This window comes from Prenolepis imparis, unplaced genomic scaffold, assembly GCF_030444845.1.
Source record: "Prenolepis imparis isolate NDT839.2.m4 unplaced genomic scaffold, iyPreImpa1.0 SCAF_6, whole genome shotgun sequence".
NCBI classification, from domain to species: Eukaryota; Metazoa; Arthropoda; class Insecta; order Hymenoptera; family Formicidae; genus Prenolepis; species Prenolepis imparis.
In genome coordinates, this window is record NW_028141164.1 from 4,985,837 (window position 1) to 4,991,568 (window position 5,732).

At 34.5% G+C, this 5,732-nt stretch overlaps 1 long non-coding RNA gene across 1 annotated transcript; it reads left to right on the forward strand.

Moving 5' to 3' along the window:
* The first annotated feature begins 933 nt into the window (after positions 1-933).
* LOC145936976 (uncharacterized) lies at positions 934-4,344 on the forward strand. The gene is made up of 4 exons (XR_014425458.1): positions 934-1,043; positions 3,453-3,539; positions 3,917-4,028; positions 4,132-4,344. It is a non-coding gene; the product is annotated as an uncharacterized LOC145936976 (long non-coding RNA).
* Positions 4,345-5,732: the final 1,388 nt, after the last annotated feature.

The window sequence follows — 5,732 nt, forward strand, 5'->3', positions numbered from 1 at the left end:
AGTTCGAGTGTTTGTCGTGAGACGTTTCTCCAAACACGTATTTCGCGTAATTTATGATAAATATTGCGGGTATCTGCCGTGTGTGACGAGCCGCGAGTGTCGAATCTAGCAACGAACGAACGTCTCGATCTACCCATTGGATTACGCGGTCGAGCATCCGCGATTATTTAAAATCGTCGTTCGTTGCTTCGCGATTTCGAGTGTTTGTCGTGAGACGTTTCTCCAAACACGTATTTCGCGTAATTTATGATAAATATCGCGGGTATGTGCCGCGAGTGTCGAATTTAGCGACGAACGAACGTCTCGCTCTATCCATTGGATTACCCGGTCGGGCATCCGCGATTATTTAAAATCGGCGTTCGTCGCTTCGCGAGTTCCAGTGTTTGTCGTGAGACGTTTCTCCAAACACGTATTTCGCGTAATTTATGATAAATATCGCGGGTATGTGCCGCGAGTGTCGAATTTAGCGACGAACGAACGTCTCGCTCTACCCATTGGATTACGCGGTCGGGCATCCGCGATTATTTAAAATCGGCGTTCGTCGCTTCGCGAGTTCCAGTGTTTGTCGTGAGACGTTTCTCCAAACACGTATTTTGCGTAATTTATGATAAATATCGCGGGTATCTGCCGCGTGTGACGAGCCGCGAGTGTCGAATCTAGCAACGAACGAACGTCCGATCTACCCATTGGATTACGCGGTCGAGCATCCGCGATTATTTAAAATCTTCGTTCGTTGCTTCGCGATTTCGAGTGTTTGTCGTGAGACGTTTCTCCAAATACGTATTTCGCGCAATATTTATGATAAATATCGCGGGTATGTGCCGCGAGTGTCGAATTTAGCGACGAACGAACGTCTCGTTCTACCCATTGGATTACGCGGTCGGGCATCCGCGATTATTTAAAATCGGCGTTCGTCGCTTCGCGAGTTCCAGTGTTTGTCGTGAGACGTTTCTCCAAACACGTATTTCGCGTAATTTGTGATAAGTGTTGAGGATATCTTCCAACATCGCGGGATGGATGGCGAGACGGCGATGCACCGACTGGTGAGTCTATTAATTATTTATTTTATTCATTTAATATTTATATATCTTACCAAATATTGCAAAAGTTAAATAGGAATATAGGCCTCTTCGTAATTAAATATCGACATATCTTAAATGTCTTTTAAAATCGCGCGAATATATAACGGGTATAACGGGAATATCGAGTTAAACAACGGACAATTATCTATCTATTATTTCCTTCTCTTTCATTACACAGTCGAAAAATTTCTGTTAAATTTAACAGATATCACCTGTCCCAAACGGTCCACAGAAATTTTTGTGTTAATTTAATACGGATATGTTAAATGATGACACGAATACTGTGTTAATATTTTAACACAAAATAAATGCAAACTCCAACTAATTTGAAATAAATTTTATGTAAAATTAACATAATTTGAATGTAAAAATTAACTAAAAAAAATGGTTAATTTTACCCGTGTGGAAAATAAAAATCATCAGTATCCTACAACTGTCTAGTTATATTAGCTAATAATCAGATAGAATTGTAATGCTTGTGGTTAATTATTAATATATTGATATTATATTTTTTTACTTTACCTTTGCAATCGCTGAAAAATCTCGGTACCTTTGAAGATTCGATCCTGGAATCTTCACATTATGATCTGTGCGCGTTATTCACTGCGCCAAATTCGAATTGATACATTCAGTAAATTTGTTACTTATATAAAAAGTTTAAATGGTATACAAAATGATTTTTATTTTTAATTAAAGTTTTTTGCTAGACAAGTATGAGGTGATAATTAGATAAGTTTTAAATAACGCCATCTATAACTCAGAATAACTAGATAATATATAGGTAGAAATTGGATATGTATTATGAGAAACATGATTTTTTTTTACTTAAAACTGACTAGTATTTAGCTAGTAGCTATCTAATAACTACATAATTTTTGTAGTTGAATACGATATCATGGTTAACTCCAAATAACTATGTAATCACTGACTAAGCATTTAAAGTATGACATACATCGAAAAATCTGGCAAGTGATAATAATATTACTAGCTAGATATTCAATATAGTTTAGAATAGCTAGCCACAAGCATTTGCCTCAGTTTCATGAGACAATTTTCCACACGGGTACATTTTATCATCCCCACTTATATTATAAAGTAAAATTAACATTTTTTTTCTGTAAATTTTAACAAATAAATCTTGTTACTAATAATACGGAACATATTTATTGTGTAATATTAAAAATAGATGCACAGTGTGTTATTTTTACATTTTTTTTCAGTTGTTCTGATAATTTAACAATTGAGTTTAATTAACAGAACAGCAATATGTTAAATTAACACATGAATGTGTTAAATATTTAACACAAAATTTTAACGGGCATTTTTTTTAACAAGAAAACACAAATTTTTCAACTGTGTAGATTACGCGGGTACGCATCTCGTGATTATTTATAATCGGTGTCCATCGCCTCATTCGTGCGAGTTTTTGTCGCGAAATACTGTTCTTTAACACGCAGAAGTGCATACATTAAATAAGAGACCTGTCATCCACCATCCTGCAGGATTGTTAACGACATTAAATAATAATAAACTTACACGCGAGAATGCATCGCTGCAGGATTGTTAACATTTTTTTTACTCAAGTATCATTTTTCTCGAGTCAATATTAAACGCACAACTGTTTAATTTCACTATGGTATAATTGACGTATTTGTAGGCGTATTATTTGAATAATTCAGCCGCATTTGTAGCAAATGTTTCCTCGCACATCGTGCTTCATTTAACCACGACGCTATAATTTCGTGAGGAAGGTTATACATTGATTTCAGTACTCGAGTACAGAACGTTTCGGTTTGGATATGTCCAAGGACCACATATTCGTGATAGTTTACGTATCAAAGTTACGCATCATTGGTCGCGATACAGAGAAACAAATCCTCGACAGTCTCATCAAAATCTTGTGCATTTATACTCATGTCGTAAAAAAAAAAAAAAAAAAAACAGACTTTATAATTCAAAGTTTCTTCCTTAGAGTAATAGCAATTCTAATAGTAATTATTTATAGATAATATAAACTCGATTAATATTTTTTCACAGAAATCAACTGATTAAAGCGTTAATTTGCTAATTAAATTTTAAAATAATATGATAAAAAATTAAAATAGTAATATGTTGTAAATAATATGTTATAATATCTTATTCTTGATTAATATTTTTTGACAGAAATCAGCTGATAACTGTAAAAAATATTATAACATTATTTTAATTTTTATAACACATTTTAAAAATTAATTAGCAAATTAACGCTTTAATCAGCTGATTTCTGTCAAAAAATATTAATAAAGGGAAAATTTGCTAATTAAATTTTAAAATAATAAATTGTTATAAAAATTAAAATAGTAATATTTTATTTTATTTTATTTGTTACAGTCGAGTGTCGAACGGACCAAGGACCAAGGACCAAGAGAGGAGGAGGAGGCCCGGGGCGGCATCGGGCAATCACGGGACAACTATAAGGTATGCAAAATAAATATATAATTTCTTTTAAGAAATAATTTTTGTTATATTTGTTTAAATATCTCTCTATATATGCTAATTAAATTTTAAAATAATATGATAAAAAATTAAAATAGTAATATGTTGTAAATAATATCTTATTCTTAATTAATATTTTTTGACAGAAATCAGCTGATAACTATAAAAAATATTATAACATATTATTAAAATTTTTATAACATATTATTTTAAAAATTAATTAGCAAATTAACACTTTAATCAGCTGATTTCTGTCAAAAAATATTAATAAAGCGAAAATTTGCTAATTAAGTTTTAAAATAATAAATATGTTATAAAAATTAAAATAGTAATATTTTATTTTATTTTATTTGTTACAGGTAGCAGTGCTGACCGCAGATTCTCGAGTGTCGAACGGACCAAGGACCAAGAGAGGAGGAGGAGGAGGAGGAGGCCCGGGACGGCATCGGGCAATCGCGGAGCAACTATAAGGTATACAAAATAAATATATAATTTCTTTTAAGAAATACATAATTTTTGTTATAATTGTTTAAGTATCTCTCTATATATGTATGTATTTTATTTGTTATTACAGGTAAGCATAAGCCGCGCGCGAATTGATTGCGAGATTTTCGGGTTTCGAACGGATTCGTGCGATTTTTTTTTTCCGTCGTTTTTTCTCATTGCAAGTGCAATGCGCGAAATACGCGTGTGTCTCACGCGTCGCGTCGGGAGTGCCGTGTAAAGTTTCGCGAGTGTCGTGAGTGCCATGAGAGGAGGAGGAGGCCCAGGGAGGCATCGGGCGACAACCGGGGGAATCAACAGGTATGCAAAACAAAAACATTTTTTGCTAAACTGTTTTAAACATTGTTAATGAGATAAACATTGTTCATGAGATATGCGACCGTTTTTAGATTTTCAATACACACACACGCGCGCGCGCGCACACGCACTTATACATAATTATGTATATACATGTATATATATAATTTTAATATTTTTTCAGATCAACGTGTGTTTGCTGTGTACTACAACTTCGCTGGTGCACGTATCGGTGAGTGAAAAATTTTTTATTTTATAATATTTCTATAGCGGCACATGACTATTAACATCTGCGAGGATAGGAATTTATGGACTCGCGTGGCTAATAGAGAGCTTTTCCTCGCGTAATATCACGCCAGACGATGTAACGTCGAATGAATAAATATCGGTCAAACATTTTCTTGCACGGATAAACTCGGGTCTTCGTTGTTATCTCGGAGCGGAACGAAAGAGGTGTCAGAAAACGGTCGGGAACATCCGAGCGAGACGTCATAGAAGGGTTGTATATTACCAGCACGAAGTTCAAACAGGTTTTTTCCAATAATAATAATAATAATAGGTATACCCGTCTTACATTAGCGAGATAATAATTAACTTGAAACTTCATTATATTAAAATGTGAATTTTTTTTTCTTTGAAATAAGGCAGTTCGTAAATAATCCAGAAGCTCGATCTTCGGTAGGATCTTTTTGTCGGCTGGCCGGCAAACATGTGTTTACGATATTCTGAAAGTTTTTTTTTTTTTTTCTAAAGGTAATGCCACTTAAAATCTCTGTTTTATATATTCTAATAGCTTGTTATTTATGATCGTATTACAAAAATCTGTGCTATTGGTAGCACTCCGGTGTCCATGTTGTATATTTCTGCTACATCAATAATATCGATATTCAATGTTTTTTTGAACAGTATTAGATGTGTGTACGCGAATCCAGGCCATCAAATGTATTGACGGCCTCGATTGCGCGAGGACACTCTCGTTCGACACGCGTACACGAAGTGGTATGTGGGATCAATACCGGTGGAATATCTGTCAATTAATCTTAAAAAAGTCGATTGAAAATTCGCTGCTGTATCATCGCTTCGGATCTTTTCAATTTCCGACTTGAGCCGAGCCCGCCTTATTAGATTCATTGATTTATTCGATCGACTGGCACAGAGAAATGAAAAAGCGGAATGATTGAAGGAGTGAGGAAAACAGAAATATTCGTTTCAACTGTCATTCTACCGTTTTAATTATGCGCTTCGTGCCTGCCACTCTACCAGTCCGCGGCTGGAACCTCTTTCTAAGCATTGTCTGGTATGGCAGCAGAAACGACCTCGAAAAAAGATAGCTGACGAATGTACAGCAGTCATTAGTTGCGGATGACAATTTAG